Source organism: Marmota monax, unplaced genomic scaffold, assembly GCF_021218885.2.
Source record: "Marmota monax isolate L192 unplaced genomic scaffold, Marmota_monax_Labrador192_F-V1.1 WCK01_AAM20220418_F8-fsc00182, whole genome shotgun sequence".
Classification (NCBI taxonomy): Eukaryota; Metazoa; Chordata; class Mammalia; order Rodentia; family Sciuridae; genus Marmota; species Marmota monax.
In genome coordinates, this window is record NW_026693043.1 from 10,810 (window position 1) to 23,084 (window position 12,275).

Sequence of the window (12,275 nt, forward strand, 5' to 3'; positions counted from 1 at the left end):
CAGGGTTCCCGAGAAAACCCAAGGAAATACATTTCTGATTTTTATGGTCTTAAAAACCACAAGACAGGAAATCATTTTTTTTTTTATAAAAAGTGAAATGCTGTTATCATTAGAGTAATAACTTGATTCAGGCAAGAATCATCAATGAATTTTACAACTCGTGGGTTAGATGTTGGATGAGAAAATTGGCATTTCAACAGTCTCCAAGTTATCTCCCCACAGATCACTTATTAATGGTAAAGGGGAAAACACTGAATTTACCACGGAGAAAGCTGCTAAACACCATTTTAACATCTGAATAATAAGCAGACAGACAGACATCTCGGGCTTCCTGCCCTCAGAATACATGGTCACTTCCCATGGCCTGGCTGTCCAAAGTGAACACCCCGAAGGTAGGGTCCCAGTCCACTTGGGATGCTTTCATAAAATACTTAAACTCAGCAATTTATAAGCAACAGAAATGAATCCCTCATGGTTCTGGAGGCTGAGAAGTCCAAGATCAAGGCACTGTCAAGTTTGCAGTTTGATGAGGTGTCTCTGCTTCCTAGATGGCGCCCTCTTGCTGTGTGCTCACATGGCAAAAGGGACAGACAGGGGAAAAGGGGCTAGAGTGGCCCCTTCAACATTTTATAACGGCATACCTCTTAATATTGTCACCTTGGGAGGTAGGTTCCAAAATATGAAGTTTGGGGCGAGACACATTGAGATGAGAAAAGTAGGCCTCAGGAAACACCAAATGATCCCGAGTTGAGGGACATTCTTTCAAATTGCAGTCTGGAAGAAAATGTCACAATGTCACAAATCAAAGAAAGGAAGAGGAACTGTTCCATATTAAAGGAGACTAAAGAGGCATTACAATGTCTTGTGTGATCCACTCTGGATCCTGAACTAGAAAAACAATATTGGGTCAACTGGCAAAATTTGTGGATTGAAGATGGTAGTACTATATCAACAGTAAATGTCTTGATTCTGATGGGCATATTGTGGAAATATAAAAGAAATCTGTGAATGTCTATTTCTTAGGAAATACACGCTGATGTTTTATTTTCTTTTTTCTTTTTCTTTTTTTGGTATTAGGGAGTGAATCCAGGGGCACTTAACCACTGAGCCACATCCCTAGCCCTTTTTTGTATTTTATTTTGAGACAGGGTCTCACTGAGTTATTTAGGGCCTCACTAAGTTTCTGAGGCTGGTTTTGAACTCACAGTCCTCCTGCCTCAGTCTCCAAAACCGCTGGGATTATAGGCATGTACCATTGCACTCAGCTAACATGCTGAATTTTGAAAGAAATATCCTTATGGATACAGGGGAACCAAAGAGAATGTAGCAAAATGTTAACGGCTGGTGAACCTAGGTGAAGAGTGCTGGGAGCCATTAGCCAAGTAAGTATGACAATTTCCTTGCCAGCGTACCCCATGTTGCAGTGACATTGAATGTACTTAACCTTGCTCAAGGACCAAGGCAGATTAGGGTGTTCCCGGTTTTAAGATAATCTTGTTTAGGGCGTTCCCAGTTTAGGTTCCAGGTTTAAGGTTTAAGATTATTCCTGCTGGGAATAGGGCGTATCCTGCTGCCTGAGTTCCCCTTGAGTTCTCACGGGATTCAGACAGTATATTTTGGAGATAGAAGCCCAGTGGAGGTGGATTTGGGCAGAGAACGTGGATTTCCCCAGAACGTGATTGTAGACGGCTGGTGTGAGTTCGGGAATAAAGAGTTGCTGTTTGAATCTACAAGCTGTGTGGTGGCTCGTGATCGTGTGCCCAGCCAGACTGTGGCATTTGTGCCCAGCCAGACTGCGGCAAAGAGTATATGAGAGGTTTTTGGAGAACATTTCTTGCTTTGTTTTAGACTATTCCAACTATTGCCCCAGTCTGAAATTATTTCACAATAAAAAGTTTAAAAGAGGGCTGAGGTTGTGGCTCAGTGGTAGAGCACTCACCTAGCACATGTGAGGCCCTGGGTTCTATCCTCAGCACGACATAAAAATAAATAAATTAAATAAAGGTATTATGTTCATCTACAACTAAAAATATGGTTTTTCTAAAAAAGTTTAGGGCTGGGGCTATAGCTCAGTTGGTAGAGTGCTTACCATGCAAGCACAAGGCCCTGGGTTCAATCCCCAGCACCACACCCTTGCACACAAAAAAAGTTTAAAAGAACAATTAAGGGGCTGGGGCTCAGTGGTAGCGCATTTGCCTGGCATGTGTGAGGCACTGGGTTTGATCCTCAGCACCACATAAAAATAAATAAAATAAAGGTCCATCAACAACTAAAAAATAAAAATAAAAAAATAAAGAACAGTTAAAATGCAATCTCTTGGGATTGGAGGCATAGTTCAATGGTAGAGAGCTTGCCTAGTATATGAAGTCCCTGGGTTTGATCCCCAGTACCAAAAAAAAAAAAAAAAAAAAACGAACAAGCAAAAATGTAATCTCTCTGGTCCACTGTGCACTGGAACTCACTGCAGAATCATGTAGGCCCAGGATTGTTCATGTCCAACAGGAAGAAAATATGTGATGATACATTGTCAAGACTAGGAAAAGGTATGAATCTTTGTATTTGCTTGTCTTCTCCCATCTTTTTCCTTTTAAGGATGATAATGAACTTGACAGCCATGTTCATGTTCGTATCTCATAGTTGAGTCACACAGCGGGGTTCACGTTTAAAAGGCAGCACAAAGAGTAAAAATGCCACTTCCAATAAGATCAATGGGAAAGTAATATTATTGAAAATAATGATAAATCCCTACCTGTTTCGTCTCATCTACTAAAGAGGGAGAAACACACGGCAGGCTGATCCATCTGCGGCGAGGGACAATTAGGACAGCATTACTGCTGTTCTCTAAGCCTAAAACTGTTCTGTCACTCCCTACCTTTAGTTCAGACAGGTAAAGTCCGTGATAGTTTGGTTCATTCCTACCTCTGCACCCTTCTCAGCTCACCTTGGACACTCCATTGCGTCTCTGTCTTCCTTCAACTGCTGGCCAGGTTCCATTATGCTTTACCTTCCCTTCCCAGAATAAGTCTGCCCCTTCATCATAACTGCACAATCAAAAACTCTCACAAGGCACAAACTCTATACAAAGGCTACACAGTTGCACCCTGGTGTCCAAGGATTGGTTCCAGGACCCCCCATGGATATTAAACTCTGTGTATACTCAAGACCCTCATGTAAAATGGCATCATATTTGCATAGAACCTGCACACGCATCATTCCATATACATTTTTAATTTTTTTTAAAAATTGGGGACAAGGTCTCGCTAAGTTGCTGAAGCTAGCCTCGAACTTATGATCCTCTTTCCCTAGCCTCCCAAGTTTCTGGGATAACAGATGTGTACCACTGGGCCTGGCTCATCCTCTATCCTGTAAATCATGTTTAGATGACATAATACCTCATATACTATAATGACATAGCCACATCCTTATTTATAGCAGCACAATTCACAATAGCTAAGCTATGGAAACAACCTAGGTGCCCTTCAGCAGATGAATGGATAAAGAAAATGTGGTGTGTGTGTGTGTGTCACACACACACACACACACACATACTCAGCCATAAAGAATGAAATTATGACATGTGCCAATAAATGGATGGATCTAGGGACTATCATGCTAAGTGAGCTCCTCAAAAACCAAAGGCCAAATGTTTTCTCTGATATGCGGATGCATGGATGCTGACACATAATACGGCAGTGTCGGGGGAGAGAACAGAAGTTCAGTGGAGTAGACAAAGGGGAATGAAGGGAAGGGAGGGGTGGGAATAGGAAAGACAGGAGAATGAATCTGACAGAACTTTCCTCTGTTCATATATAAATACAGCACAGTGAATCTCACCATCATGTGCATCCGTAGGAAATTAAATTTAAAAATAACTATAGGTAAATGGGAAAAAGATCAATAGAGGGAAGAGAGCATGGGGAAGGGGAAGAGGAAAGAGAGGTGCTGGGGTCTGAATTAAATAATATATTCCATGCTCGTACAATTATGTCTCTTATGGTTTGGATGTGAGGTGTACCCCAAAAGCTAACGTGTGAGACAAAGCAAGAAGGTTCCGAAGGTGCTGGAATTGGGGCTCAGTGGTAGAGCACTCACCCCCCGCATGGGGGAGGTGCTGGGGCCGATCCTCAGCATCACATAAAAGTAAATACATAAAATAAAGGTATTGTGTCTATCTACAACTAAAAAGAAAAAAAGTAAGAGAAAAGGTTCAGAGAAAAAATGATTGGGTTATGAGAGCCTTAACCCAATCCATGAACCAATCCCCTGATGGGATGAACTGAGTGGTCACTGAAGAGGGGTGGGGTGTGGCTGCAGGAGGTGGGCATTGGTGGGTGTGGATCCGGGGTGTATAATTTTTTTCTAATTCTTTTTATTATTTTTTCTTTAAACAACTGCCAAGATTGAAACCAAAGATAAATAGAAGGCACAACAGTTTTTGCCCTGGTTGTTATTTGGTTAGGGGGATTTTTCTTCTTTTTTAAACAAATACAAATGAAATATGAAAAAACTCTACTTCAAAAGAATCTAACAGTTCAAGAAAAGCCTATTAATTGCATTCTAGACACTTAAAACCTATCTCACAGTTTAAATTTCAATGGTAAAAACAGTAGGTTTTAGAATTATTTTGTGATCACATATCAAAAGAAAAAAGTTCTATTAACACCTTTCATTCAGTTTTTAACCACATCAGGGAGAAATCAAATGTCAAATTTTCCAATGGCAATTTTTCCACATCAGAAGGTAATCGTAAGTCTCAAAAAATAAACAATTTGGATTTTTCCTGCCTCCAAAGTGCTTATCAAATCCTCATTCCTCGCAGGCTTTGAAACACGTAGAAAACAAGTAAGAAATATTCCAATGAATGAAACATACCAAATGTCAGTAATAAGCAAGACACATTCCTTTGGGGGAAATGGCTTTTTTTTTTTAATTCCAGTCTGTATATGCAAAGCAAGCAAGGAAATTCAGTCTTTTCGTTTTTTCTTCTTTAAAAATTCGTTACTCCTAAAATAGCGTTCCACAAGACTGGAAGTGAAGGACTAAAAGGCCAGGAGAAGGGAAAAGGGAGGGAGCACACACCATTAACACAAAAAGAAGTAAAACTGCACAAACTTAAGCAGTTTATAAGGCTGGTTGAAGAAATTCACCCTTCTGCAGAAGCTGGGGTTTTTATGGTTCATGAAGATCAGTGAAGAGCAATTCACTGCGTGGAGCAATCCCCCTTCCCACTCCAGATCCTGGTTTCTGCGCCCTGCCTCCATGGGGAGGGCCTCTCATTCCACAGCCCAGGCCACCTCCAGGGCCTCCAGGTCCCTGTCCCAAACAGCTCCAGTCTTCTTGTCTTCCACATTCAGTTGACTTCACCTCTGAACACGACTGACCTGTTGCTAAGGACCTTCTGAACAGGCTCAGAATCATCAAATACAACAAAACCAAAATTGGGTAATTTTCCACCACTGTTTATGTGCAGCTCCACCACGTTCCCATAGTTTTGAAAGAAATCTTTACGTTCTGATTTGTCCACTTCATGAGGCAGGTTGCCAATGAAGACTTGGTGACTATCAGGATGTCTCACAATTCTTCGGGGCTCAATATCACCTTGCTCACCAGCCTCATGGATTGGTCTGGGTCCCCTCTGAGGAGGAATGTTTATTCGTTGCTCTCGGACTCATTGATCCCTCTGAGGCCTCTGTGGTGGAATCTGAGATTCAGGCTTAGACTCGGCCCGGGGCTGTGAAGCTGGTACTTTAACAACAGGAGGTGGTATTCCAGTAACAGGAACAGCTCCACTGGGGGGAAGGTTCTTACTGGTCACAGATGCCCAAGAAAATGTCCTCAAGTCTCCCTGTACTGTCTGAGCTATATCTGGAGGTGCTGGACAAGAACTCTTCTGAGCATCCTCAGGAGCCCAGATTTTTTCCTCTTGGATTTCAGATACGGGTTCTGGCTCTGGTTCTGGTTCAGGATCAGGCTCTGGTTCAGCAACAGGCTCCTCTAAATGTTTTTGCAAGTCACTGCTGACAGCCTGATCATAGAAAGTTCCAGAATCATCAGGTACCACCTCAGGTGTCTGCTGTCTTTCTTCAGGCTCCTCTACTTCTTCCTCAGACTCCTGAGGCTCAGTGACAAAGCCACCAAAGACCTCATCTTGGTATCTGAAGATATCATTATGAACACAGAATTTATTTGCAACAGAGCCCTCCAGGGCAAGGACAAATGTTTGCATGAATCTCCGCAAAGCCTGGTTGTTGTTTGATAAGAGTCCCATCACCTGGATCACCACACCATCATTTAGAGTAGCATGGAGCATCAACATGGCAAATCTTAGTGTGGCAGTTGGTGTAGTTTTGTGACATCACTTTCCTGTAAATTTCTTTCTGTCCATAGAGTGCATCTGCTGGCTTTCCATTTGAATCCAATCCCCCATGCACATAGGAAGAGCTCTTTCCATAAAATCTAGGTAGCATGTCTGGGGCTTCAGCAGTGTGTAATACTGTCTCACTAACTCCCGCCCAACCAGCAGGGGACTAGGCTTCTCCATAACCGTTACTTTGGTCAATTCAACCTGCGCGGCTGAGCGGGAGAGGAACAAGCACAGAAGGTGGCAGGAATTCCTCACGCAAGTGCGTCCGCACACACCAGGGTGTATATTTTGTGTCTGGAGAGTGGAGTCTCTCTCTGCTTCCTGATCATCACATGAGCTCCTTCCCTCCACCACCTTCTTCTGCCATGATGTTCAGCCTTTCTTGAGCCCTGAGGAGTGGAGCCAGCTGTCTATGGACTGAGACCTCTGACACTGAGCCCCCAAATAAACTATTCCTCCCCTGAAATTGTGCTGGTCTGGTTTTAGTCAAAATGGACTCTACTGTTACATAACTAAAACAAACCAATAAAAAATGCCTAATACAATGTAAATGGTATGTACATAGTTGTTCTACGGTACTGTTTAGGGAATAATCACAAGAAAAAGTCTGTGCATGTTCTGTATGGATGAAGTTTTTCTCCAACCATCTTCAATCCCTGGTTGGCTGGCCCCATGGATGCACAGCCATGGCTATGGGGGCAACAGAGCCAACATCTACCAGTAAAGCAAGCTCCTTCGTGCTTCCATTTCTCTAGCTCCAAGATGCCCTTCAGAATAGGCAGAACAAGGGCCACATCTAGTCAACACATTGGAAAGGCTTGTGGGGAGAAGAAATATTTCTTTTTCTTTCTTTTTTTTTTTTTTTTTGTGGGGGTCAGGGAAGTGCCAAGGATTAAACCCAAGGCCTCACACAGGCCAAGTACACACCCTACCACTAAGCTACATTCACAATCCTCTTAGCTGACCCTTAAGCTAACAGAACACAGTGACTTCAACTGGAGGAGAGGATGGGTACACAAACTTGTGAGTATGTGTGTGTGTGTGTGTGTGTGTAGGCAGTACTGGGGATTGAACCAGGGACACTCTACTACTGAGATACGTCCCTAGTCCTTTTGTTTTGAGGTAGGGTCTTGTTAAGTTGCCCAGGCTGCCCTTGAACTTGCCATTTCTCTTGCCTTAGCCTCTCGAGTAGCTGGGATTACAGGTGTGTACCATTCTTTCCCTGGCCTAAAGGAACTTATGACATAGAGTGACAAAAACTTATCAGAACTGACAGTGATCTGTGCAGAAGATACAAGAAATAGGAAACCTTAATCCTATTTTCCCATATATTCATTGTGTTGCCATGGCAAATGACATGACCTCTTAAGGCCTCAGGCCTTCTTTGTAAAATGAGAGGCTGGAATGGATGATAATAATAATAACACATCAAGTGGCGCATGCCTGTAATCCCAGTGGCTCAGGAGGCTGAGGCAGGAGGATTGCAAATTCAAGGCCAGCCTCAGCAAAAGCAAGGTGCTAAGCAACTCAGTGAGACCCTGTCTCTAAATCAAATACAAAATAGGGCTGGGGATGTGGCTCAGTGGTTAAGTGCCCCTGAGTTCAATCCCTGCTACCAATAATAATAATAACAACAACAACAGGTCAAGGGCTGGGGTTGTAGCTCAACAGCCAAGTGACTGACTAGCATGGGGAAGCACTGGCACTGGGTTCGATCCTCAGCACTACATTAAAAATAAATGAATGGAAAATAAAGGTTAAATTAAAAAAAATAACAACTAGTAAAATTCACTGAGCACTTAGTACCTGCCCAGCCTACTCCGAGTGTCACTGTGAATTAACACACTGAAACATCACAACAATCCGAGGCAGGTGACACTGTCATTCTCCTTTTACAGATAACCCGTGAGATCCTTTCAACTCCAGGTCTAGCATTAGGTAATTTCAAGTAATGTGGTACACTGTATTTTTCCAGAAGTGGCCACCATAATATTTCACATCTCATACACTCTTCTTTGACTGTGACTTTGATACTCCTGCCTTTGAGAGGTGAGTCTCTGTCCCCTCCTGTTGAATTTGGGTGCCTCTGTGACTACAGAGAAAGTGATATTGCATGATTTCTCAGGCTAGGTCCATAAAAACCCATACGGCTTATATTAGTTTTCTATTGCTGCAAACCAATTACTACAAATTTAGTGGCTTAAAAAAAACACTCAGTTATCAGCTCATGGTTCTGTGGCCAGAATTCTGGACACGGCATAGCTGGATTCTCTGCTCAGGGTCTCAAAAGGCTGAAAGGAAGGCGTTGGCTAGACTGAGTTCTTGGAGGGCCAAGAGCAATTCTGCTTCCAAGTTCATTCACACTGTTAGCAGAATTCTGTTCGTTATGCTCCCAAGACTGAGCTCTCTGCTTCCCTGCTGGTCTTCAGCTGGGGGCCACCTGCCTTCCAGGTTATGTGGCTACCCCACCTTCAGAGCCAGCTGCAGAGGATCTCTCATATCCAAGCCTCCATGCTTAGACTCTCTGACTTCCTGTCTCTGATCTCTAGACCCTTGTATGGTTTTGATATTATGTCCTCCAAAAGCTCATGTGCGAGACAAGCTTTAGAGGAGAACTGACTGGGTTAGGAGGGCCTTAACTCAATCAGTGAGTTAATCCCCTGATGGGATGAGTGATGAGGCAAGGGGGGTGTGGCTGGAGGAGGGGGGTCATTGGGGGCGTGGCTTTGGGTGTATATTTGCATCTGGAGGGTGGAGTCTCTCTCTGCTTTCTGATCACCATGTGAGCTGCTTCCCTCTGCCTCACTTGGAACCCTGAGGAATGGAGCTGGCCGTCTATGGACTGAGACTCCAAAACTGTGAGTCCTCAAATAAACTTTTCCTCCTCTAAAATTGTTCTTGTCGGGTCTTTTACTCACAGCAGCAAAAAAGGTGACTCAAACAACCCTGATTGAAAGAGCTCATGTGAGTAGATAGGTCCCCTTGGACAATCTCCCTGTGTTAAGGTCAATCCAGGTGAGACCTCAGCTACATCTACAAAATCCCTGTGTCATATAGCGATGGGAGTAATAGTTAATGATATTCCTAGGAAATTCACACTCAAGGGGAGATGATACAAGGGTGAGGATTGCTGGGGTCCTCTTAGAATTCTGCCTACCACACAGCTTCCGCTTCGTTCTTTGTTCTTTTTTCTTCATTCATTTTTCTTTTTGGCGGTAGTGGGAATTGAGCCCAGGGTCTTGTGCATGGCTTCACTTTGCTACTGAGCTATATCCCCAGCTATACTTGATTCTTTTATGTTTGCTCTTAAAGGTCAGCCACCATGCTGTGAGGAAGTCCAAGCAGCCTGTGGAGTAGCCCATGTGGAAAATAGGCCTCCTCACCCTGGAACAGCCCCAGCTGAGCTCCCAGCCAACAACCAGCATCACTCGGCCAGCCATGAATGAGCCCCTTTTTTTTTTTTTTTCTTTTTTCTTTATTTGGTACTGAGGATTGAACCCAGGGGTACTTAATAACTGAGCCATATCCCCAGCCATTTTTTTGTATTGTATTTAGAGATAGGGTCTTGCTAAGTTGCTTAGGGGCTCACTAAGTTGCTGAGGCTGGCTCTGAACTCTCAATCCTCCTGCCTCAGCTTCCTGAGCTGCTGGGATTACAGGTGTGCACCACCACACCAGCTGAGTGAGCCATTTTGAAACTGGATCCTCCAAGCCCCAAGATGAACCATGCTGTGCAAGGGATGCATGGAGTAGATGAGCTGTCCCCATTAAGTCCTGCCCAAATCGCAAATTTATTGCCAAATAAAGGATTGTTGTAGTTCTCATCCAGTAAGTTTTGGGGGGATTTGTTACCTAACCATAGGTAATCAAAATCAAGTGACAACCTATGTGATATGATCTACAAGTACCAGAAGCTTCTTGTACAAAGAATAATAGCTTAGACTTTTTTTAGAATACTGAATCATTTGACAGTACTGGCCTAAAATGTCATTCAAAGCAGAGCATAATGGTGCATGCCTGTAAACCCAGCAACTCCAGAGGCTGAGGCAAGAGGATTACAAGCCAGCCTCGGCAATTTAGCAATACCTGTCTCAAAATAAAAAAGACTGGGGATGTAGCTTAGTGATAAAGTACTTTGGGTTTAATCCTTAGTATCAAAGAAATAAAAAATTAAAATAAAAAAGTCATTCAATACACACTTCATTTTTTAGTATTGGGGATTGAACCCAACAGTGGTTGACCACCGAGCCACATCCCCAGCCCTTTTTATTTGAGACAGGCTCTCACTAAGTTGCTTGGGGTGGCCTCAAACTTGTGATCCTCCTGCCTCAGCTTCCTGAGTTGCTGGTACAGGTGTATGCCCAGACACCAGACTTAGGCTTGCTAATTTATTAATTTAAACTTACACTGAACTGATTTAGACCAGAATGCCAGTCATCCATATCTGGAAGCCTAACATTTTATAAGGGTTATCTAAAAATTGTATCACTTTATATTATATATTTTAAGCTGCATTTGTAAATATTTGGAATGTAAATGAACACCAAATGAATACTAATTTTCAAAGATACAAAAGACTTGTTTGTAATCACTAAAGTATTAATATTTCAATGCATATTCAATTACTTTTCAACAGTTGCTATTTTTATGGGAAAAAGAAAACACTGAGAAAATGATCTCTAATTTTGTCATTAAAGAATTTTCATCAACAGATATTAAAACTATTAGATACAAAGATTCGGAGAATATAATATCCATACACTCTCAAAGCAGCCGCCCTCCCCCTCTTTGCATTATTTGTTGAGTACTGAGAGGATAAGTAACCTCTACCTTGGAGAACCCTGCCAGACACCTCAACCACATATCAAATTTGCCATCAATGATGAAACAATATGGTATAAGGCGCCTCCCACTGTGGCACACTAAAGACACGTCACCTGTGGAGTTATTTTTGACAAAAAATGCTTAGCCTCAAACTAATTGTGAGAAAATAGACAAATCCATATTAAGGATTTTTTTTTTTTTGGTACTGGGGATTGAACCTAGGAGTGCTAACCATGGAGCCACATCTCCAGCCCTCTTTGTATTTAGAGACAGGGTCTCACTGAGTTGCTTAGAGTCTTGCTAAATTGCTGAGGCTAGCCTTGAACTCGTGATCCTCCTACCTCAGCCTCCTGAGCCTCTGGGAATACAGGCATGTGCCACCATACCTGGCCTTGGGACATTTTTTCCCCTCAAATTTGTTTTATTGTTTGTTATTAACTTATTTAAACTTTGGGTTTTCATTTCCGAAAGAGTGGAAGAAAGAGAGGTGTGAAGCCATGGGAAGAGCCTCTGAGACTCCTTCTGTTCCGTCTTTTCCTTGAAGATCCTTTAGAGATCCGCTACTGTGGGATGGATGGATATGTCCTACTGCAGGTTTGATAACCGTGTAGGAGAAAACCGTTCCAATTCTCCAACCCTGTCACATATCATGACGTGCCACCACTGTTTGAAGAAGGAAGGAGAGCCGAATGTCTTGTAATCCCAGGCTGAGACAGGAGGATCACAAGTTCGATGCCAGCATCAGCAATTTAGGGACACCCTGTCTCAAAATAAATAAAAAGCCAGGTGTGGTGGTGCATGCCTATAATCCCAGCAGTTAGGGAGGCTGAGGCAGGAGTTCAAGGCCAGCCTCAGCAACTTGGTGGGACCGTGTCCTTAAATAAAACGTAAAAAGGGCTGGGGATGTGCTCAGTGGTTGAGTGCCCCTGGGTTCAGTCCCCAATACCAATAAATAAATTCATACATACATATACACATACATAAATACATAAACAAAAAAAGAAGAGGGCTGGGGTTGTAACTCAGTGGTCAGGCACCCCTGGATTCGATCCCCAGTGCAAAATTTAAAAAAAGAAAGAAAGGAATGT

At 42.9% G+C, this 12,275-nt stretch overlaps 1 pseudogene; it reads right to left on the reverse strand.

Moving 5' to 3' along the window:
• Positions 1-5,169: 5,169 nt before the first annotated feature.
• Positions 5,170-6,588, reverse strand: LOC124098906 (ras GTPase-activating protein-binding protein 1-like; annotated as a pseudogene).
• Positions 6,589-12,275: the final 5,687 nt, after the last annotated feature.